Source organism: Bubalus kerabau, chromosome 13 (genome assembly GCF_029407905.1).
Source record: "Bubalus kerabau isolate K-KA32 ecotype Philippines breed swamp buffalo chromosome 13, PCC_UOA_SB_1v2, whole genome shotgun sequence".
In the NCBI taxonomy this organism is placed as follows: domain Eukaryota; kingdom Metazoa; phylum Chordata; class Mammalia; order Artiodactyla; family Bovidae; genus Bubalus; species Bubalus kerabau.
In genome coordinates, this window is record NC_073636.1 from 79,173,175 (window position 1) to 79,197,171 (window position 23,997).

Below are 23,997 nucleotides of genomic sequence, written 5' to 3' on the forward strand. Positions count from 1 at the left end.
TTTATCTTTTTTTATGAGTGGGACAACAAGTAAGAGTTCAGCTGTAAAAGGGTTTTGCCCACTTTGAAATGAAATGTTTGAAAAGCTTTGATCTTGAGTTAATCTCATCCTACTGATGGGAAGACATGGGTCCAGAAAGGAGGAGGAAAAAGAAGATGATCCCAGAGACCAGCAGACCTTGCTCTGGCTGAGATCCTTAGGTGGTAAATTTGTCTCCTTGAACCTTAGCTTTCTTCCTTCAAAAACAAATAAGCAAACTGACAAATCAGTTAGTAAGAACTCTTCACAGATAATCTGAAGCCGAAGTAAACCCTGAGGCCTTAGTCCTTTTGGTTCTGGCAGAAAGATGTGCTGGATATCAGAAGTCTTCTCTTTGACCCTCTGATTCTCCAGCAGGCGTGGGAGGGATCCCTGCCCCCCTATCCATGTCGGTCAAGTCCAAGATCAGGCATATCTCATTTATCAGAAGTCACCTCACTGCAAAATGCAGGATACTCTAGGATGCATTCAACTGCAAGGACAGGAAACCCAGTGCAAAATGCTTAATCATTAAGGAAATGTATTTTCTCATGAGTTTAGAAATCCAGAGGCAGGGGAGTGGATCCAGCAGGCATGCATTCAGCTGCAAGTAACACGAATCTCACCACTGGTAAGTTTCTATCATCTCCTGTTACTAAGCCCAGCAGTAAGCGTCTTGGGCTGATGGGGTGCCTCGATGATGCCACGAGGGGCCCAGGTTCTTTCCTGTTTCTTCACTTGGCCTTCTTGTCCTCACGGTTGGTCGTGGTTACAAGATGGCCATTGTCTCTCTAGCTCGTATCCACACTGTAGCCGGAAGAAGAGGACAGGGGTGAGCAGAACACCCGTTATGTTTGTCTCTTTTCAAAAAGCTTTCCCAGGGGCCCCACTTGGCAAATTCTGCTTAATATTCATGTCTCATACCTGGATCACATGGCCGCTCCTGGCTGTCACAGGGACTTCAGGAAGCTGAGAGCTTTTAGCTGGCTGACTGCCATCCCAATAAAATCAGGGTTCTGTAAACAAGGATAAAAGGAAGAGTGGCTATTGGGCAGATACTAAGCAGTATCTACCACAAGTTGTTCAAGGGACATTAATACAAAGACTCAAAGACATTATCCAGGACACGAGTTTTTTCCCCTTTTCTACTCTACTCTTGTCAGTGTGGGCTTCTGTCTGGAGACCTGATTTCCCTCCTCAGGCTGGGAGGGTGACCCCTGACTTAAGTACACTGGCCGATGCCCCCTCAGACAAAAGAGGGTTCTTTCAGCCAACAAGAAGAGTTGACAATAGCTTTAACTGAACAGTCAACAGTGTCTGCCATACCTCAATTAATCAGAATTTTTAAAATCCCATCCTCTTCTTTCAATTCACTACAATCTCCCTTTTGTTCTCACAGGTATCATTATCTACGGCGGTGATAATTCTGCATAACAAACACCCCAAACGTTTTATTCTCTCGAATATGGAGTTGCTGCAGGTCAGCTGGCCTGGTGTGGATGTGTAGGGGTGGTTCTGCTGATCTTGGCTAGGCCCATCCACCTGCCTGCTGTTCTGCTGGAAGTCTGCTGACCTAGGCTGGCCTGGCAGATGGGACTCTGCCCTGCCTCACATGCCTCTCACCTTCTTCTGGGACCCAAAGACGTTACCAGATGTGTCTGCTTACAGTGTGAAGTGAAAGTGCAAGTCGCTCAGTCCTGTCCCACTCTTTGCGACCCCGGGAACTAGACAGCCCCTGGAATTCTACAGGTCAGAACACTGGAGTGGGTAGCCTTTCTCTTCTCCAAGGCATCTTGCCAACCCAGGGATCGAACCCAGGTTTTCTGCATTGCAGGCAGGTTCTTTACAGTAGTGGCAGAGGCATAAAAGCCAGGTGGAAGCATGCAAGGTCTCTGAGAGCCTAGTCTCCTGCGGACACACTGTCACTCTCATCTCATTCTGCTGGCAAAAACAAACCATGTGGCTGAACTCAAGTCAAGGGGGAGGGAATATGCTCCACCCCTTTTGTGGGAGGAACCGCAAGGTCACAGGTCAAGAGGCGTGGATCCAGGCAACAGTGAAGAATTCCTCAGATCCAGTGTCATTTCTGTTTGTTGGTTACCTACCTCACTGACTTCTCTTTTTCAGTCTCACCTATGGTTTTCCGGTCTCTATCCCTTCTTCCCTCCACATTCAAGAGAATTAAAGGTTTGGGGTGGTTTGTTATGTAACATTATTGCACCTGTAGACGACCAATACCTGCAGTGACGGGAATGAGATTGCAGTGAGGGGAGGAGAGAAGAGGGTGGATAAAAATCTCTGGTCAGTAGAGGTGAGGCAGACCTTGCCAGCTGCCCAACCACAGCCAGCGTCAACTCTCCTGCCTGGCTGAGAACCCTCTTTAATTTGAGGGGGCTATCACTCCATGTTCTCAAGAAGAGCACTCCCTCTGCAGCCTGAGGAGCTAAGTCGGGGCAGAAGAGGGACACGGGGGCCCCTGAGGCTCTCTGGTCACCTCTACTCCTTTTCTGCACAGGTTCTCTGCTTTAGGGCCAGCCCCGGGTCTTCAGTCGCTAGCTTTGCACTGATAATCCCCAGATCTGTACGCTCAGGCCTGGCATTTCCCCTGGGTCCACCTGCCAAGTGGGCATGTTCACTGACCCTTCTCACGGGCTCTCAGCTCTTTCCCACTCAGACCCTGGTGCCCTTGGCCTCAACCATACCCCACACTTGCTCCTTTATTCTCGGTCTCATGCATGCCCATCCGTGCAGTCACTCAATCCAAGAACCTGACTCCGTGTTCTCCTTTGTGCTATAGTTGGTACTTACAATGACCGTTTGCTGAGCGCTTAACCACGTGCCAAGCACGAGACTGAGCATCATGCATGTGTCATCTGATTTAACCCCTGAGATGAAGGAGGCCCTGGTACTGTCTATATTTCACCCAACACAATCCAGCCATCCCCCCGAGGTGTGTGTCCCACAGTTAGAGCACATGGCCTCTCTCAGAAACTTCAGTGATCATTCCCAAACCAATCGATCGAAGTTCCCACTTTAAAATCCTTTATGGGGACTTCCTTGGTGGTCCAGTGGTTAAGACTGCTTGCAATGCAGGGGATGTGGGTTCAATCCCTGGTTGGGAAACTAAGATCCCACATGCTTCACGGTGTAGCCAAAAGATAAACTTTTTTTTTTTTTTAATTTAAAAGCTAAGTTAAAAAAAAAAAAAAGATTGAAGTCCCTTATGGTTTTCATTGTCCTAGAGACCTGAGCTAAACCCTTTGGTCTGTAGTAGTTGGCTCCAAGATTCTTTTTTTTTTTTTTTTTTTTAACTTTTTATTTTGGACTGGGGTATAACCTATTAACAATTTTGTGATAGTTTCAGGAGAACAGTGAAGGGACTCAGCCGTACATAGATATGTGTCTCTTGTCCCTCAATATCCCCTCCCATCCAGGCTGCCACGTAACACTGGGCTTAGTTCCAGGTGGCTCCAAGATTCTTGCATTTATTTACACAAGAGGAGAAATGACTGAGCTTTCTCAATGTGCCAGGAAGCTTCTAGGCACCAGAGAAAGACAGCCGTCCCCAGGAACTTAGGTCCAATGACAGTAAACAAAAGAACACGTATCTGACATATCAGGTAGTAACAGAGAGCTGGGAAGAAAAATAAAGCTGGGTGAGGTCCCAAGGTCCCCTTGGGAAAGGGACACCATTTTGGCGGGAGTCGAAGACAGTCTCTCTGATGAGAATGTATCGCAGTCAAGGAAGTAAGGGAGCAATAAGTGCAAAGGCCCTGAGGCCCGAAGAGGCATGGTGGAGGCCAGTGCAGGGAGTAGGAGGCGTGAAGGAGTGAGGAGGAAAGGGGAAGTCAGACAGAACCTTGCAGCCCGCCAAGAGCACTTGGCACAACCCTGGGTGCAGTGGAAGCCGCAGGAGGACTCTGAGAAGAGGAAGGGTGTGACCTGACTTGGGTGTTCACAGGACCTCACTGACTGCGTGTGGATTAGACTCCGGATGGGGACCAGGGAGGAAGCAGGGTTTTGCAGACCTCATAATGCTTGGTCAGAGAGGGGATTCAGGTGTTCGAGTGACAGTCTCAAAAAGCACAGGGAAACCAAACAGGATTTTCGAGTTAACTCAGAATTTACCAGAAGATGGCAGGGAGCGGCGTTTGTTAGCCTCAGGCACCGCTGGGCCACCAGCGCTCTCAGCAGCATTCTCAGGAGATGATGAGGCTGTGGTCCCGATGATGCCTCTGGGTTTCCCCTGCGCACCCACCTGCTGTTCTGGCACCGGGGAAGGGTGAGCGCCAAGCACACCCCACGTGACCCAGGTGACGGTGACCGGTGACCAAGCTCCCACCAAAGATGCTGACGGCTCCGAGCCCTAGAACAAACACTGACGCTCCTAGTTCTGCAAAAACAAACCATGCCTCCTTGCACGCTGTACCCGACCCCGGCCCCAACACCGCCTTGCGCGCTGAGCTCCCTTATCTCGCTGCACAGTCCTTCAAAGAATAACAGGGCATATTTGTATCTGTGGTTTGGATTCCCCCAACCTGTGACATCAGATAAGTGCGATGTTCATAAAAAACGAACGACATCACAGAGAGGAAAAAAACAACTGAAAACAAGTCCCTGGGTTTGGCCTCGACTTCCTCTCTGGGGAGGAAGGGGCTCTATGTGGTTGAGGTTTCATGGTGCAGAGTCTGGGGCTGGGGGTGGGGGGTGGGGATGGCGTCCTGCTCTCTCCCCAGTCAGCTCTCATCTCAGCCTTTCCACTTGCCCCTGAAGTATGGAAATGATGCTCTCCACCTCTCAGGGCTGCTCTTGAAAAGTGACTCTAAAAAAAAAAAAATGGCAATAATGGCAATCATCTGCCATAGGCCATTTTCTTGGGCAGTAATATTCACAGCCACCTGCTTCATCATCACGTGGGGTAGCTACTGAGATCAACTGGTTTGTAGATGGGAGACAGAGACTTTGAGTAGGAAAAGAAGGTGGTTATAAACACTATGTGGCCACTTTTGGTTTTTAGAAAATGTAAACATGTAAAATGGAAATTAAAAAAAAAATTTTTTTAACTGTATAAATAGCAGTTTGGCAGGAGATTTGCCCAGAAGTCACAGAGGTTTTCCTGGGTGTTGGAAGTACCAGGGAGACTGATTCCCTGATGTCTCTTTTCCATCACTCGGGTGTCAGCAAATTGGCTCCTCCGCTGAGAGGCTACCCCCGGGCCCGTCTACACGGACCCTCCTGCCTCCCACCACCTTCATCTCTTCATGCACCTGTCATCACGGGTGTGTACCTTGGTTTTCCATCTGTTTCTGGATTCACGGCCTGTGTTTCCCACTAGAGCACAAACGCCACGAAGCTGGACCCGCATCCACAGCTCCTTGAGCAGTGCCTGGCTTTAGCGGGCCTCAATAGATACTCCTGGACCAACTGTGTTTTCTTCTCATTTTAAAAATTTTCTTTTTAAAAACCAAGCCATCTGGATTACTTTTAATTGCTATTTTAAGAGCTGGTTAAAAGTGAGCTGGCCAGAGCCCCTGCAGGGAAGCGTCGCCTTTGCAGGCTTATCTGGCTGGATGTGAAGGAAGTGGGTGCCCTGCCTTTCCTCGGGCTGTGTCAAGGGGTGAACATCCCAGAGTTTCTCAGCCCAGCCTGCTCTGAGTTCCCTGGCCCCGGAGATCTCTCTGCCTGGGACAGGGTTATCTTTGAATGACAGCATGTTCAGCCCCCCCACCCCCAACCCCCTGGGGTGAGGCCGAGAGAATCTCAGGGGGCAAAAGGGGGCCCCGGGCCAGACGCAGCCCATACAGGGGAGGCGTTACTTAGGCCACGCAGTTCCAACATCTTGGAGTTTTGCCATCATTTAAAAATCAAGAGACTTTGGAAGAAAACTAAAATATCTTCCCAAAGGGCAGGAAATAAGATGAGAATAAAATAGGTGGGGAGACTTCACATCTTTCAAATGGCAATTGTGCCAACATATATAAACCGGATGCTGTTTCAAGTAGTGACCCACAGGATTTCTTTAATTGGATAAATTCATTTTGGAGTTTACAAGGAAAAGTATGAAATAGAAGAACGGTGGGAAGAACTATCACAAAGGTAGTATTTGAACTCACTGGGGAAATGAAATATCAAATCCAGGATGCCAGCATAGCACATTATTGATTTATTCCATTTGTCACTAAAATAAAAAGACTCTCATCTTCCACTATATTAAAAAAAATACACAGATTTCACATAAAATGTCTGGATTTCTGCCTGAAAACCTTGAAAGTACGAGACCCTCATTTTCCCGAGGCAGCCGTGGGCTGGTGCAGAGTTGAAACTCCAGGGCTTTCTTGTTCACCGCGTCCCCCTCACTCCCTGCTGCCTGCCTCCCCCTGCCCCACGCCGCCCCCCCACCCCAGCCGCCTTCATCATCTGTGTGTCTTGTCTGGGCCCTGAAGTCACTGGAGTTCGTAGCCCCTGAACTCAGGGCTGGCACAGCAGAAAGACTCAGGGGACATTGGAGCTTGGATGCCTGCTGTCAGCCCCCTTTATGCTCACGTTGTTTTTCTTGGTGGAACTACAGATGCCGAGGAGGGATGTGGCTTGAGAGCCTAGACCGGGGAGTCAGAATCTTGAGTGACCTCTGAAGAGTGACTTTCCCTCAGGGTGCCTCAGTTTCCCCCTCTGCCAGGGGAATAATAAGATCTGTTGCTTATCGCCTGCAGGAATGTTGCCGTTGTTCCTGTAAAATGCATGAGCCAGGGCTCAGAGCAGAGTCACGTCAGGGAAAATGAGGTGGGAGGACAAACCCTCCTTCTTAAATTTTGGGTTTTTTAGGGCCTTTTTAGTCTTTTTAGGGAGATCAGGAGAGGAGGAAGGGGGAGCTGGGCAGAGCAGAGGATTGGCTTTGATCTCCTTTTGCCAAAAAGGAGGAAGGAAAGTAAGCAAATAGCCCTGGCCTCCTTTGATTCCACACTGCCTGCCCGAAGAGCTCTGCAGCTGATAAGAACGAGCCAAATTCGATCTGGGCAACTCCGCCCTTCTGACCGGACTTTCCCTGGGCAGCTGGAATCTGGGACCCTAAAACCCATCCCACACCCTGCCCGCAGCGCCCACTTTCATGCTCTTCTTTGCTTGCCCCTGCGATGGAGACTAGAGGGGGACAAGATCGGGGAGAATTTCCCACCTGGGAACCACACACCAGACACGAGAGAAGGGGCTGGGAGGGAGGCCTCAGAGCACGTGAGCACCCCAGCTCCCCGATCCCAGGAAGGAGCCCTCCCAGGGTGACTAATGGGAAATGAAATTCTCGGACATTGAGACTGGGCTGCTGGAAGGAGGGTGAAGTTTCTGGAGAAGAGTAGAAAAGTCTCCCTTCCCATCAGTTGGTGGAGAGCAGCCTCGTGGTGCAGAGGTTCAAGAGTGACTTTGAAGCCATCCCGCTCATGGGTGTGTGACTCTGGGCAAATGATTTCACCCCACCTAGCCCTGGCACCTGCCTTGTTAAGGGTTAAGTGAGGTCATGCCCCTGAAGTGCCTGGCACACAGTGGGTCCAGTGACTGGACACTTATGGTAAAATGCCAGAACAGCCTCAGGCAGAGAGACAGAAAAATGCCAAGTCCAGAAAGATGAAAGAGGATCGGTTGTTTGAAACCTCTCACGGCGCCAGGGGCCATGCAGTCAACAACGTCAGGAACCAGGGCCCATTTGAAGTTGGGAAGAGGTAATTCCGGACAGAGTTTAGCACAAAGAGAGGACATTTCCTCCATGTTACCTCCAAGGAGGCCCCAGCTGATGGCGTTAAGATTCCCAGGGACTGGTAACTAGCTAAAGGTTAAGGCAGAGGGGGGGCTGCGAGAATAGTTTCTGGGGTCAGGGTTCCTTCCCACTATAGCCCCTTCCTTGCTGAGCGATCTATGCGTCCTGGCCTCAGTCTCTCCACCTGTAAAATGGGAGCCATAGTGACATCAGTCCAGATTTTGAGAGTGAATATGTAGCTTTCAGTTGGTGCTCAGTGAATGAGTGGAAGTCACGAGCCACAGCTATGTTAGGGATAAGGTGGCAAAAGCAAGGGTTGGTGGAGGGAGACGAACTGACTTCTGTCCGGTTCTCACGTGGTGATTAAGCCCAGGCCGGGGGTTCCACGCCACCAGCTCAGCCACGGCCACTGGAGGCAGGAGCTTGCCCTGCTTCATGCCGCTCCATGACCTGGACAGTGCCTGGCACAAATCGGGGGTTTGCTCACAGAATGTGTGGAACTGGACACAAGAGGAAAGGAAGGCAGAGAGGCCAGGGAACTTGTCCAAGACCACACAGCAGCCTGCCCACCTGGGGTCACCGCTGGGGTTGGGGCTGGACTGATCCGGCCGCAGTGTGACTTCCCTCTGCTTCTCCATCTCCTTGAAGCCTCCCAGTCCCCTCTGGACCACTCCCTGTCCAGGCTGCCCCCACCTAGCAGAACCAGGGAAGTGGTTCGGTCTCCTCCAGGCTCCTCCGTGGACTGTCCAGCACCCACTGCCCGCGGCACACCCTCACCTCTGCTCTCTCCCAGGCAGGCCAGCCGTCAGGAGCTCACCACCTGTGGGCTTCACCTGGCCTCAGATGTGTTCTACGCAACCTCATATACCGTGTGGGTGTGTGCATTTGTGTGTGTAGGGGTTTGTTGTTGTTGTTGTTGTTTTTTCATAATTTTGAATCATTTGCCAACACTTAAAAACTGGAGATTTCACATAAAAACCAGGGTTTTCAGCTTCTGTTAGAAATTGGCAGCTTGGGGCCCACCTTTCCTCTGCCGGCTGGGGTAGTGCTCTGAGGGCCTCCAGACCCCGTGTCCAAGCCTGGCCCGCCTCCCTCCTTGGGGCCTCCTTACATGAAGACCCCAGGCTTGCATGAGAGACCCGGGCTCCCAGCACTCCCTACCACCACACCGGGCCACCTCGCATTATAGATCCTGCAGCCTAGGGTGCTCGCAGGGGAAGCCCCAGAGGCTGGGTTGGGCCTGGATTCCAGGTTTGTGGCAAGCAGAGTGACAACCCCTCCAAAGATGAATGTGGAAGTGTGAGCCACGCAGTCATGTCCACCTCTGTGCGGCCCCCTGGGCTGCAGCCCGCCAGGCTCCTCTGTCCATGGGATTTCCTGGCAAGAAGGCTGGAGTGGGTAGTCATTTTTTCTCCACCCTCCTCCCCACCCAGGGATAGAGCCCAGGTCTCCTGCATGGCAGGTGGCCTCTTTTCTGTCTGAGCCCCAGGGAATAAGGATGGCTCTTCCAAAGTTGCGCATGTCCCAGTCCCCAGCACCTGTCATTACGCCACCTCATGTGACAAAAGGGCTTGGGAGACGTGGCAGAGAATCTAGAGACGGGGCTGCGTTTCTAACGAGCATCCGTGTTCAAAAATGACTGGACTATGTGAGGATGCTTTACTTTTAGCGAGTTTGTTTCTCTCATATTCATCGCTTCCAGTTCATTTAGTTTATGTTTTCCAATTTCCCCATCTCTTTTTTTGTGGTTGTTCTTTCCCAAGCCTTTATCAAGCATAGTAGAAAAGCTTTTGTACACATACACACATATATATATATGTATATAGTATGTATAATATGTACATTTTAGAAAACTTATGAATTTTTGCCTAGCTAAAAAATTTATGATGGTTGGTTCCACTTGTTTGACTTAGTGCAAACAGAAAGCTAGATTTCTAATTTATATTCACTCAAAACCTTGATATAGTTCCATGTCTTTTGGCGTCTAATATTACTGCTGAAAGATTAGAAAGTTTATTATCTTAGAAGTTAAAAAAATTTGTTTAATTAGGCTTGACATTTCTAATCCAATTCTGAGAATATATTTAAAAAAAGAATCTGGAGATGAGAAGATTAACCTGGATTATGCAGTAGGCTCAATGTAATGGCAAGCATCCTTATGAGAGGGAGGCAGGAGGGTCAGAGTCCGAGAAGGAGAGGTTTGAGGGAAGCCGAGGTTGGAGTGGTGTGAGCCAGGAATATGAGTGGCATCTAGAAGCTGGAAAAGGCAAGAAGCAGAGTCTGAGGAGCGAACCCTGGGTTTGATTTTAGCCTGGGGAAACCTATGTTGGACTTCTGACCTCCAGAGCCATAAGGTAACAAGTGTCTGTTATCTTGGGCCACTAAATTTGACATAATTTGTTATAGTAGCAACAGAGATGGAGAAGGAAATGGCGACCCACTCCAGTATTCTTGCCTAGAGAATCCGTGGATGAGGAGCCTGGTGGGCTGCTGTCCATAGGGTCGCACAGAGTTGGACACGACTGAAGCGATGCAGCAGCAGCAGCAGCAACAGGGAACTTCTAACTGGGCTCAAATCCTGGTTTGCTATTTAATCGGCCGTATGCCCTGGGCAGGTGACTTGCTGCTGCCGAGTCAGGGTTTCCCTGTCTGAAAAGGGGGCACCAGGGCTCTCCCGCGGGGTGTCGTGAGCGGTCTGTCGGCACGGCAGAGAAGTGTGAGCACAGCCCAGCAGCTCCTGGTGCCGATCGTCTAGCATCGCCTTCACGTCTCTCTCCGTGTTGTTGAAACCAGCTCAGAGCCAGCTGAAAAAAATCTGCCCACTGCTACCCAACCCTCAGGGATGAAGTCCAAACTTCTTACTTCTGGCCCGGCTTAACCCAGCTTGCCTAATGATCATAATACTGCTACTGCTCGTAAAGCATTTGGCCTGCGCTAGGGATGATTCTTGGCGCTAGTGGTACAGAACCCGCTGGCCCATGCAGGAGACGAAATGAGACGAGGGTTCGGTCCCTGGGTCAGGAAGATGCCCTGGCGGAGGGCATGGCAGCCCACTCCAGTATTCCTGCCTGGAGAATCCCATGGACAGAGGAGCCGGTGGGCTACCGTGCATAGCATAGCAGAGTCAGACACGATTGAAGCGGCCTGGCAAGCACACAAAGGCATGATTCTAAGCACTGATGAGATATTCGATTCATTTAACGGTCACATTAACCCTATCACTTTCCCAGTTTTCAGATGGAGAAAACTGAGGCCACGGGTGAAATCACGTGCCCAGGGTCCCTTGAAAGGGTGGTAGCTATGCCGGTATCTGTTTTATTTATTTAGCTTTGGCTGCACTGGGTCTTCGTAACTGCACATGGGCTTTCTCTAGCTGTGAGTGGGAGCTACTCTCTACTTGATGTGCATGGGCTTCTCTTTGTGATGGCATCTCTTGTTGCAGAGTCCAGGGCTCCAGGTGCGAAGGCTTCAGTAGCAGTGGCACACGGGCTTAGTTGCCCCGAGGGATATGGAATCTCCCTGGACCAGGGATTGAATCTGTGCCCCCTCCACTGGCAGGTCCTGAATCCTGTGGAAGCCTTAGGAGATGGGCACGACTGTCATTACTCCCATTTTACAGATGAGGACACTGAGGCCCAGAAAGGTGGCATTGGCTGCCCCAGGTCACAAGGTGAGTGAGTGGTGGACTCTAAGCCACTGGACCACCAGGGAATCTGCTATGCTGGTATTTGAACGCACACTATTGTGCCCTGGGGCCTGAGCCCTGACCACTGGACAGGGGTGTCTCTCTGTATGGAGACAGACCAGGCCCCAGAGTGTAACTTGAGACTCGGTGGTCTTGGCATCCCCTCCACCCACCACTTGGCCCAGGTGCAATTATGGACTCAAGACCCCTGGTTCACAGCTGTACCCCATGGTGCATTTATTCCACAGTTTCCAGCAGTGCCCACTCGGCACTGGGTACTGTGCCCCAGAGAAAATGCAGATTCCTCAACCGAGCCCCAGACCCTGAGGACAGACGAATATGCAACCATCACAGCTCAGCAAGAGACAGCAGGAGCTGGGGGTGGGGAGAGGTCAGGGGAGGGGCGTGCAAAGGGGCCTGAGGAAGTGTGATGCTGGCCCAGCCAAAAGACAAGGCTGAGTGTGTTCCATGTGAGGGACCTGGGATAGAAGAGCCTGTGTGTCTGGGGAACACTTTGTGGTCACATGTGGCCAGAGTGCTGCAAAGGAGGCTTGACCACTCACTGTCCTTGTGACCTGGGGCAGCCCACGCCAGCTGGGCCTCAGTGCCCTCATCTGTAAAATGGGTGTAATGAGAGTTGCACCCATCTCCTAAGGCTGTTTGCAAGATTCAGAGCATTGGCACATGCAAAGTCCTGTGCTCGGCCGCAGGCAGACTGAAGGACTGACCATGAATCAGCATGGTTGCTAGGATTATATAAGCGTGAACCGCCCAACCTGCTCATCCTTCCCCTTATACTCAGATCCTTAGGTGCAGAAGCCCCAGAGCCCCCATATTCACATTCACGGGGTGACTCAGGAGGTAGCAAGTGAGGAGGTGCTGCTCCCTGAGACGTCAAACCAACAGACTGGTGCTCCTAGCACCCCACACCCGGGACTCCAGACCAGTGTCCACCGTCCCCACATTCCCCTACTTCCAGCAGCCTCAGTCCACCCTGCTTCATGCGCTCCGGTTCCCTCTGGTCCTTGTCTTTCTTCCCCTTGACTCACTTGAACTTTCTCCACATCTTGACCGATTCTGGATGTGAGTCACATTTGATCCTTGAGTTTCTCTTTTTTCAAAGGCACATTAAAACTGTGAGAATTGCTGGGCCTATCTGAGCACTTGTTGTGTGCCTGGCATTTCCAGTCATTCATTCCCTCATTCATTTATTCAACAAATGGCTGTGGGCACCTCCCAGGGGCCTTGGAGCTCAGCAGTGCACCATGAAGATTCCTGCCTGGTGGAATTTACACTGCAGGGGGTGAGGGAGGAAGAGGAATAGATAATAAACCTGGCAAGTCTCCAACCCGTTCTCACTGAGGCACCACTGCAACCCCAGGAAATGTTTGTTCCCATTTTCCAGGTGAGACAACCAAGGCTCGGAGCCGGGAAATCACTTGCTCAAAGGCACACAGCTAGGAATTTGAACCCACACCAAGTTCTTAACCTCCCCAGCAGACTCTCTACAGAGATAAAAGCCATTGGCCCAGTTCCACCTTCAGTGTGTTTGGGATGCATTGTAGCGCCCCAAGTTGGGGGTGCTGGTGCCCAAGGGCTCAGCTCATTCCCCTGAGTCCACAGGCAGGATGAGCTCTGCCCTCCCTCCCAGCAGCCTCCAAAGGGGAAGGCCAAGTACACAGTCACTCTCTGGCCAGAGCTGGTGGGAACAGGACGTCCCAGTCCTCTTGCCCTGGCCAGGCCCCGTGAGCTATTTTGGGGCACGTTTATTGATGGGACATGGGTGCCCGGCTGGACTCCTGATTTCAGAGGCACAGCCGCAGGCTGGCCTAGCACGGCTCTACCCCTGCACGCCCTGCCGGGGGGCCGCCAGCATCCATGTCCTGTCCAGGCCCCAGACCCAGGGTGCAGCCTGAACTGGCTGGCTCCAGAAAAGCCAGGATTCCCAGCTGGAGTGGACGGATCCTGGGGGTCACATGGATTATTGTTTCCCAGAATTCCGGTGCCTGATTCCATTCACAGGAGGCAGAACCCGGAATGAACCCAGAAAGAATACAGGAATGGGTTATGAGGTCAAATGCAGGGTTAGATAAATCCTAGTTGTGTCCCCTGTGACAACTTACCTCAGGGAAGCCAGGTCAAATCTCAGAGGCTCAGTTTCCCTGTCTGTAAAATGGAGTCAGTGATAGTTCTTACAGGAAAGGAATGGGATTTAATTGAGATAGTGTCTACAGCTCAATACCTACTTACACAGTAAGTGATTGATAATTAATAAATTTGCAAATAATGATTGACAGCCAACATTTACTGGGAATTTGGCGTGAGCTAGGCCCCTGGGCTAAACTGTTGATCTGTTTTGTCTCGTTTCGTCCCCCAGCAACTCCAGGAGGCCTGGGACACTGTTGCCCCTGTGTACAGATGAGAAAATTGAGCTCAGAAAGATGACGTGCCCAAGATCACACTGCAAATATGTGGCAGAAAACCTGCCTTTGAATGCAGACCTGAAGAAGAGGGGACAGGGCAGACCCGAGTCCAGGGCCACCTCCCTGTCCTCCAGGACTATACCCGAGATCGGCTGCAAAGTTCCTGTAAACACCGAGTCCCTGCCAGGCGGTGTTTACCTCAGTCATCCCTCAATCTGGGGAAGTGACCTCCTGGCCCTTCCACCTGATGGAAATCCAGAAACCAAAGTTTCCAGAATATTCCCTTGACCTGCCTCCCTCTCTTCAGAGTTATTTTGTTTTCCTGGTTAGTCGGTGAAAGTCTCCAAGAAACTGGCTGGATTGGCCAGTGCCCTGGGCTGGGTAGGACGGGTGTTTTGCCGTGTACACTGGGTGCAGGGTGCTGGGGGGACCGTGGACAAGGGAGGCCAGGGGATCCTCTGAGTGTGCAACCTAAGGCCAGAGTGGATGCAGTGTTTCCTTCCTAAGGGGTTCTTTGTGCCCTGAACCCGCTGACAGGCTCTGCCCCATGCCCCGAGGGTACACTCCTGCCACCTTTGGCTAAAAAAAAGCAGTCCTTTGAGAGATCTGCCCTTCTGGGCCCTTCCAGCTTTTTCTCCCACCCCGAGGCCCCCTCTAACACCATCCTCCAAAAAGACTGTGCCTTTGCGCCCTGCTGAGCTCTCCCCCTGGGAGGCTGTTTCTCCATTCTCCACCTGCCAGATGCTTCTCCCTGTCCGTCACAATTCCTCCACTGTGGGGCCTTCCCAGAAGCCCCCTCCCCACCCCCCAGCAGTATTGTCCCCCCGCCTGGAGGTTGCCATAGCAACCATGAGACACTGTCTCCAGAACCACCTTGGCCTCCTACTGGCAAGACCCTGATGTCCAAGTGGCAAGTGGTCACCTCCACACAGGAGTCACCCAGACCCCTCAAACGTCACAGAGAACCTCAGAACCTCCCCTTTCCCCTCCTAAAACTCCAGCCCTTCCCACTCATCTTCCCCTCTCAGTAAATGGTGCTGCTCTTCACCCAGAGGCTCAGGACAAAACCTAGGGGCTATATGATTCCCTGTTGCCCCACCCCACACATCCCGTCCATCAGAAGGCCTGTCAACTCAGCTGCTGAATGTCAATACATCCAAATCCGTATTCTTGTGCCACCGTCGTAGACACACCACCAGGGCACAGGTGGCCGCCACCCTCACCCGCTTAACTGTGACCACAGTCCCCTCCCTCGGCTCCAGGCTTCCAGCTTTGCTCCATCACAGCAGGAAGTACCTCTGTCAAAGATAAATTAAGGCAGGTTGCACCCCTGCGCAAAGCTCTCTAGAATTCCTCTTCCTTCTTAGAATAAAAACCTCCTCCTCTCTGAGGCCCATGAGACCTTGTATGATCTGACCTTTATCCACCTCTGTTCCTGCCACACATACCTCCTCCCTGTTCCTGAGCTAGAAAACTCGTCTCGACCTAGGCAGAAACTTGCTGTTCCCTTTGCCTGAAACTTCTTCAACCAGATATCTGTCTGCTTCAGTCTGTCATTTCATTCAGGTCTCTGCTCAAATAGCATCACCTCAGAGAAGACTTCCACGACCTGCCCATGTGAAATAGCCAGCACCTTCACCACCCACCCCAGCCTACTTTATTTTCCTTCATCGTAGTTGCCGCGATCGACATATTACCTACTATCAGTATACTTGTCTCACCACGGTTTGCTGCTAAATGTTTGACTGGCTCTTGGCAAGGAGGCAGCTCTGATGTTTACATTTGCCAATTTCTATGGTGTGAGTTCTCCCTCTGTGGCCAGTCTCAAGCTCCCAGCATGACTTCCCTGACGGTGGAGTAGAGAAGAGATGTCCAGTGTCCTGCCTTCAGATACTCTTTCCACCATATAGTATAGTAGATGGTACAGAGTATTCTGTGATGCACTAATAGATGTCAATAACCTCAAGAACATAGAAAACTGTATGTCAGTTAGAAAGTGACGAGTTTTGAGTAGCTGTTGCCTTTATCTGTATTATCATTAACTGTAAGTTCGAATAATTAGAGTTTTTGTGATGGCTGTGTAAAAGCCAGCTTGCAGAGTTGGCTGGCCAGGACAAGCCACCTCCAGCACAGCACAGGCTATGGGCCACATGAGGGCAGGAATGGCAGCCATCAGGCTTTCTGCGCTTTCCCTGGGGTCTAGAACAGTAGAAGTGGCCCATAGTAGGTGCTCAGCTCGCATTTGGCGAGCATTTTATAATGCATCTTTTCCATCAGCAAGCACAAACTGCTTGCCCCCATCAACTTGACTCTGTGGGCAGAGTCCAGCCTACAAATGGGTTTCATTTGGCTCTCAGAATGTTTTTAACATTTTTTTAAAAATTCGTTGCCAACATTTAAAAGTCATGAGATTTTTTGCATGAAATTCCACATAGACCTGGATTTACAGCCTCTCTTGAAAATTCTGAAGCTCTTAGCACACGAGGCACGCTCCCCTCGTGATGACAGAGGTCAGAGCTGGGGAGCGGCCGTCGCCTCCTCATGGGCCTGAGCTTTGCCGGTTCACGGCGGACCCCTGCCTCCCTGTCGCCTCACACCAGGCCCACTTCATTCACTTACACACCCTGCTGGCCCTTAGATATTCGAGTTTGTTGCTTTTTTTTTTTTAAGTCTGTTTATATATTTGGCATGCCAGGTCTTCGTTGCAGCATGCGGGATCTTTAATTGAAGCACACAAACTCAGTTGATGCACGTGGAATCCAGTTCCCTGACCGGGGATCGAACCTGGGCCCACTTCTCTGGGAACGTGGAGTCTCAGCCACTGGACCACCAGGGCTAAGTCCCGAAATCTGGGTTACAATTGCCGTCTTAGCTTCTGTTCTAGCCCTTGTCACCATGTCCCCTCCAGACTGAGGCCATCTGAGGGCAGATTCTGTGAGTTTGGCCCCCGGGGGCTTCCATTCCTGCTACAGGGTCTGGCACACAGTAGGCTCACAGGCCCTGGAATTTGGTGAAAGCTTTGTTGTCAAACGAATCCCAAACCCTCAGCTCCCCTAACTGGGGCATGCACTCCATCCAAGCCCCGACCGGAATGTGACAAAGAGGTTGACCCAGGCCAGGGTTTTAAAAATACCCAGGGCTGGTCAGCTGTGAGCACTTGGAGGTGCTCAAAAACAAATGGGCAGCGTCTGGCCAGAGGCCAGCGCCCCAACTTTGCTGTGCAAACATGGGCTCATAGGAGGGGCCGTCGACAGCTCTCGGGGGCGGTGAGCAGTGGGGAGACCGGGCTGCAGCCCCTTCCCCCGGTGCCCCCCTTGGGAAAGTTTATAAACAGTGCTCGGTTTATAAACAGCACTGCGTGACGTGACATAATTTCGCAGAAAGGGCTACAGGGCAGAGTGTGAACACAGGGCGGCTCTCCTAACTTTTCCTCGCCGCGGTCTCCTGGCGTTGAGAGCCGGGGTGTTGCTCTCCCTGTGGTCTCCCCGCAGCCTTCAGAGCCACTGCCCAGCCCGCCCGAGTCACAGTTAAAAATAACGCTCCCAACACAGTCCCCTGGGGGACAGCCAGCCCCGGGGGGGCTGGACCAGGGAGGTCCGAGCTCTGATCGAGGGCCCACTGGGTGCCAGGCGCTTCTGAGACCTCTGCTCGCTGAGCCTCACTATGGCCTTGAGAGGGAGGGATCATCGTCCCCTGCACAGATGGGGAAACTGAGGCTGGGGAGCGACACAGTCCCTGGTTCAGAGTTCTCTGCTCAGCTGGTGGCAGTATTCAGATCCATGAGACTAGCGTGTCAAGGAGTCAGGGGCTCAGTGTTTTGCTTTGCTGGGTCCCGAGTCCCCAGAAGAGTGTCCAGGCCTCAGCAGGCACGGGGGCAGCCCCCACTTAACGTGTCCAAACCCTGCTCCTCCCACTGACATTTTGGAGTTAGGGACACACGCTGATAGATCAACTGAGTATGTTGCATTCCAGATGTGTCTCCTTAGCAATCGGTGCTAAGAAGAAAAATACATCGGGGAAGGGGATGGCGCACCTCAGAGAGGTACAGCTCTACATGCGGGAGCAGGGCCAGAGCAGGCCTCGCTGAGCAAATATTTGAGGACAGACTGAAAAGACATGAGGGATTGGGCAATGCGGATAACTGGAGGAAGCACATTCCCGGCAGAGGAAACAGCAAGTGCAGAGGCCTTGAGGCTGGGACGTTGCCGGGCCTGTGTGAGGGCAAGGAGGAAGCCAGTGTGGCCAGGGCAGCGTGGGAGCCGGAATCCTTCCTAGATGCTCAAAGCTTTCCTCTAGGGTCCACGGGAGCCCCAGAGGGTCCTGAGCAGCTTAGCGTGGTCTGACCGAGGTTCTGCAAGGGTCCCCCTGGCTGTGTGTGGAGAATGGACTGTCAGGGCCTGGGAGGAAGGGTGGCAACCAGAGAGGAGGTGACTGCAATGGTCCAGGCAGAAGGGCACGGTGGCCAGGCCCAGATGAAGACACTGGAGGAGGGCATGTGGGGGAAGGTACGATCTCACAGTCTAGATCTGTTCTAGAGGTGGGCAGGACACCCTGCTGGACCAGATGTAGCAGAAATCAAGAAACCAGGGGCGGCTCCAAGGTTTCAGGCTGAGGGGCAGGAAGGACGGAGCCTTCCCCTTAGGGAGGCGCAAGCACTGTGCCGGCTCCCGGGGAAGGATGGATGTGGGTGGGACAGCCCTTCCTGGGGCCATGGGGGACCTTGGCAAAGCCCTGCCCCCAATATGCGGGCCTAACTTTCTGACAGCCCCCCGGTTCAGATGAAGATCCTTCCTCCGCGCCCCCATTCCATCCCTGGCACAAGCCCCTGTACATTGTGCAGAAGCCACCACGTGTCCTCTCCCCTCAGCCTTGAAGAGCAGCAAACTCTTCTGTGAGTCCTCATCGTGTGCCTGGCAGGGTCCTCTTCCTTACATTTGTGAATTCATCTGATCATCACAGCAGTTCAAAGAAGGGGGGACTATTATTTGCATCTACTTCATGGATGGGGAAACTAAGGCCCAGAGAAGTTAAGTCACTGAAGTCTTAGATCACACAGATAACAAGTGGCAGAGGCAGGATTTGACCCCAGGGCTCATGCTGTTAACCATGCTACTGTCTCATGAACTGCTCACCATTGACCATGAAGAGTCAAACTGGAGGACTGGAGTTGGGAGAGGGGGCCTCAGCCGCCCCTCCCTGCATCTACCCCATGCTGTGTCTCTATCCTGCACATCAACTGAAGGGGTGGATATTATGGTGATTGTACCCATTCTACAGATGCGAAAACTGAGGCGCAGAGAGAGGAAGTGCCATGCCCAAAGTCACACAGCCAAAGCATGAGGACCCAGGGTTCTGGGGCTCCAGACCCCCTTCTGTCCCCATGTCCACACTACCTGTGCCTGTCACCTGCTTCTCGCCCTGGTAGGGAGGGAGGTGTTCAGGGGTATGAGGGCCATGCTGAGTTTCCTTCTGGTTGGCTGGCAGAGGATGAGGAAGCAGGCTGAGGGTGTGGAGAGGTAACAGGGACAGCACAGCTCTTTGGGCCTGTAGATTCTGACAGCAACCAACGTTTCTGAGGCCAGTGCTGGGCCAGGCTTGGGGTGGGGGGGCGTGGAGGCAGGAATACACAGTGTGTGAGGGAGTGTGTGAGGGAGGTGGAGGCCCTAGTTGCCTCTGATGCCACAGGAAATGGGGGGGCCGTCACAGGAGTTCACATCGAGAGCAGCCCAGGGGAGCAGGTGCTCGTGAGCCTCTGCTTTGGGCAGCCTGTCTAATCTCTTCAGAACTCAGTTTCCACTTCTGTGAAATGGGTTGCTAATGCCTACCTCGGAAGACTGTTGTCAGGACTCACTTTGTGAGGCGCCTTGCTCCCTCTCTAACCGGCCGCCGTGGTTTTTAGAATGGGAGGAGCACAGGATCAAGCATATCGCAGATGGTCTGGAGACGCGGAATCTGCTGGGCACATGGAGCAAAAAACAAAGTGCTCTGGACACTTTCTTTACCTGTGAAGTGAATGCTTTCCCTCTATTTCATATGTACACAGAAGCTCTCAAACCCCTGATGAGGTGAGTATCAAGATCATCTTAACTGGGGCCTTCCCTGGTGGTCCAGCAGCTAAGATTCTGCACTCCCTAAGCAGGGGGCCCGAGTTCAATCCCTGGTCAGGAAACTAGATCTCACATGCTGCAACTGAGACCTGGAGCTGCCAAACGAGTTTTTAAAAAAAATCATCTTCAATGAACAGATAAGAAAATTGACACCCGGTTGAGTTATGAGACTTAACCAGGGTCACAGAGCTGGGAAGGGATGAAGTGGGAATTCAACCCTGACTCACTGGGCTTCCCTGGTGTCTCAGACGGTTAAAAAAAAAAGATCTGCCTCCAATGAAGGAGACCCCGGTTCGACCCCTGAGTCAGGAAGATCCCCTAGAGAAGAAAATGGCAACCCACTCCAGTATTCTTGCCTGGAGAATTCTATGGACCTCCCACGGGGTTGCAAAGAGTCGGATGCAATTGAACGAATTACACTTTCACTTTCTTTCACTCTGCCTCCTCAGCTTTGCCTCTCGAATTATAAACCTGAGATCACAGTAGCTTCGGTTTTTCTCGAGCACTTATTGTGTGCCGTGTGCTATTCCGAGCACTTCACATATTACTCTAGACCTCCAGTGGTTCAGACAGGTTCTGCTTCGGTCCCATTCTACACAAGAAGAAAGAGGTTAAGTAACTTATACAAGGTCAGATGCTCTGGCGGTATGGCCCTTGGTCTTAGGCCACCACGCTCCACTTGAGAGGATCAGCCCAGTGCCCGGCGCCCAGTAAGTGCTTAATACACTGCTAAACCTTGGGAGAGGATACAGAGATAAGCAGGGCTTTCCCGTTCTAAGCCACGCTGAGCGCTCGCTTGAGAAGTCACCGTTCCCTGTTCCCACCCCTTCCTGCCAGTCTCGCCCGCCAGAGGAGAAACTGCCTGGGGGCCCTCTTCCCGTCTCCCCCGCCCCCTGGGGAGGTTCTGTGCGGCGTCCACGGGGTCACGGGGCTGCTGGCCGGAGGGCTGGCGAGGACCCGAGTTTGGCCAGGTTATCAAGTTTCGTGGTCAGCCACCTTCGCCCCTGACCAGAGCTGTCTTTCCAAAACAGAACATTCAGTCACCGCCCGTCCCTGTGCTCAGCTGTCCTTGTGCTCCTGACCTCGCTTCCTGCCCACCCGCCCATTTGTTTTTTTCCTCCCCATCCCCCAGTATCCTTGTCTCTTACTGACATCTCGCGAAGATGACCAGGGCAGGCAAGACAGAGTCAGAGAGAAAGAGAAGCTGAGAGGCCCAGACGGGAGAGAATCGGAGAGGCTGTCAGGCACTGAAGGATCAAGACAGAGGCTGGTCACGAGTGAGACAAAGAGTGGGTTCAGGCAGAGGTGGAGAGGCAGAGAGAGGGGGAGACACAGAGAGACAGAGGGAGCCCCGCAGACACCCCTGCCGTTCTGCATGCACTGTCTTGGGTCTCCTTGCCATGGATCTGAACCTTCTCCCAAGTCTGCAGCATCTGCCGCCGCCCCCCGCCAGCCCCTCCCTCACCCCACGCACAATTCCTGCCCAACTCCTTCCCATCCTCCTTCTCCAGGAAGCCCTCCCTGCTCCCACGGTGCCCTAGCTGCCTTTCCCTCGCCAGGCTGGTGCGGTCCACTTACTGGTGTGTCTCCTCCACTGGCTGTCCACGCCTCGAGGGCAGGAACTGGGTCTGCCTGGCTCATGCGGCACCCCTTGCACCCAGCACAGTCTCTGACACGCTTGCTGCTCCATGTACACCGGCCAAATGAAGCACGGAACCAGCTGCCTTTGCATCACCTGGGAGAAGCCCTCCCTGGTGGCTCTGATCACTGTGTTTCACTGTATGATTATTTGCTGGAGGGTCTGTGACCCCTCTGGCCCCAAGGCAGAGTCTGAGTTTGTTGTATCCAACCCCCTTTGTTTCTCTCCAGTGCCTGGAAGAGTGTCTGGAACAGAGTAGGCGCTCAACTACTGGGGGAAGGAATGAATACCCAAGTGGTTTAACTGTTAGCTATCGGAGGGGTTATTATTATTATTAATTGTTATTGGAGTACGGTTTGCTTTACAATGTTGTGTTGGTTTCTTCTGTGTAGCAAAGTAATGCTCTCTGGAGGTTTTGAATCTTATGTCTTAGTCCATTTGAATCCAGCTCAAAGCAAGGCAATGGCAACCCACTCCAGTACCCTTGCCTGGAAAATCCCATGGACGGAGGAGCCTGATAGGCTGCAGTCCATGGGGTTGCTAAGAGTCGGACACGACTGAGCGACTTTACTTTCATTTTTCACTTTCATGCACTGGAGAAGGACATGGCAACCCACTCCAGTGTTCTTGCCTGGAGACTCCCAGGGAAGGGGGAGCCTGGTGGGTTGCCATCTATGGGGTCGCACAGGGTCGGACACGACTAAAGCGACGTAGCAAAGTCTTCCTGTTACCATTCTGATCAAGCCCCGAGTCCTCCCTGAGGCCTGCGAGGCTCTGCACGCTCTGGCCCCTGCCGCCCTCCATCTCCGCCTTGCTCTGTCCTTCCCACACCGCCCCTACTGGCACCCGTGCCACCGTTCCCCAGGGCACCATACATGGTAGACAGTCTCAGCCCCCCAACACCCCACCCTACGTCATGCCAGCAGAGTCGTTGTTTTTCTTCTGTGAACAAGACCGCCGAGCAAATGGAGCACATTTGTACAAACAACCTCAATGTCACCAGTGGACCTTGGTCACTGTGGGACAGTCTCCAAGGTTCAGCCAGCCAGCTGCCCAGGGCCTTGTCCCAAGACAGAACTTGAGTCCTAGCCTCAAAAGAGCTGCTTGGGTGGGAGGTGGGGTGTCCTGAGGGCCCTCGGTCTGACCTTCCTGTCCTGCAAGAAGGGAGGAAAGAAAGTCATGGGGAGCCCGGGAAAGCGGTGCTAACTGAGGAGACCCCATCATCCTCTGGGCTCAGACCTGGCCCCAGCTCCTCCAGAAAGCTCCACTGGCCGCCTTCCTCGCTTCCAGGGACCCCTGCTCTCACCCTCATCATATCATAGCAGCTCATATCACATTCTGCTGAAAGTCTCCACTGGACCGTTTCCTCTACTGGACTGTGCTCCAGGTGGTTGAGGCCAAGTCTTCTGTATCTTGGTGTCCCCAGGGATCAGGTCTGGCATGTGGGAGGCATCAGCGAACACGTGCTGAACAGGAAAGTGATCACTGAATGAGCACTTCCCGCCTGGGTTCATATTTGCTTCTGTCTCTATCACCAGGACGTGTGCCCAAGACCTCGTCTCCTGTATCTTCGTTCTCCAGCATCTGTTGCTGCTCGACACAGAGGAGGAGGTATAGAACACATGTGGAAAAAATGAATGAATGAGCCCTTCCTATAGCATCCCTCATATCTGTCTCTCCCGTCATACTCTAAGGTCAAGCACCAAGCCCTGTTTGTTTCTAGCGTCTCTGAGTCTGGTGTAGCGCTCAGCACAAAGGCGATAGTTGGTATGTTTTTACTGAATAGATGGATGATGGACAGATGGATGATGTTTGAATGTATGGATCAGTGAAGAAGTGAATGGAAGGCTGGATCAGTTCAGTTCAATTCAGTCGCTCAGTCATGTCCGACTCCTTGCAACCCCATGAATTGCAGCATGCCAGGCCTCCCTGTCCACCACCAACTCCTGGAATTCACTCAGACTCACGTCCATCGAGTCATTGATGCCATCCAGCCATCTCATCCTCTGTCGTCCTCTTCTCCTCCTGCCCCCTATCCCTCCCAGCATCAGAGTCTTTTCCAATGAGTCAACTCTTCACATGAGGTGGCCAAAGTGCTGGAGTTTCAGCTTTAGCATCATTCCTTCCAAAGAAATCCCAGGGCTGATCTCCTTCAGAATGGACTGGTTGGATCTCCTTGCAGTCCAAAGGACTCTCAAGAGTCTTCTCCAACACCACAGTTCAAAAGCATCAATTCTTCGGCACTCAGCCTTCTTCACAGACCAACTCTCACATCCATACATGACCACTGGAAAAACCATAGCCTTGACTATATGGACCTTTGTTGGCAAAGTAATGTCTCTGCTTTTGAATATGCTATCTAGGCTGCTCATAACTTTTCT

At 52.2% G+C, this 23,997-nt stretch overlaps 3 long non-coding RNA genes across 6 annotated transcripts in view; 2 read left to right on the plus strand and 1 right to left on the minus strand.

Moving 5' to 3' along the window:
• The window catches only part of LOC129626087 (uncharacterized), an 87,984-nt gene extending 85,720 nt beyond the window's left edge, over window positions 1-2,264 (plus strand). For both annotated transcript variants that reach the window (XR_008701748.1, XR_008701749.1), the window contains exons 5-6: window positions 580-649; window positions 1,418-2,264. This is a non-coding gene — a long non-coding RNA (uncharacterized LOC129626087). The remainder of the gene's footprint in view (window positions 1-579; window positions 650-1,417) is intronic.
• LOC129626090 (uncharacterized) lies at window positions 1-21,665 on the minus strand. Its single transcript, XR_008701752.1, has 3 exons — window positions 21,556-21,665; window positions 943-1,034; window positions 1-825 (listed from the first exon to the last, which is right to left on the minus strand). It is a non-coding gene; the product is annotated as an uncharacterized LOC129626090 (long non-coding RNA).
• The window catches only part of LOC129626086 (uncharacterized), a 14,728-nt gene continuing 11,857 nt past the window's right edge, over window positions 21,127-23,997 (plus strand). For 2 of the 3 annotated variants that reach the window (XR_008701745.1, XR_008701746.1), the window contains exons 1-2: window positions 21,127-21,266; window positions 23,155-23,227. This is a non-coding gene — a long non-coding RNA (uncharacterized LOC129626086). The remainder of the gene's footprint in view (window positions 21,267-23,154; window positions 23,228-23,997) is intronic. The other variant, XR_008701747.1, reaches the window with a different exon arrangement.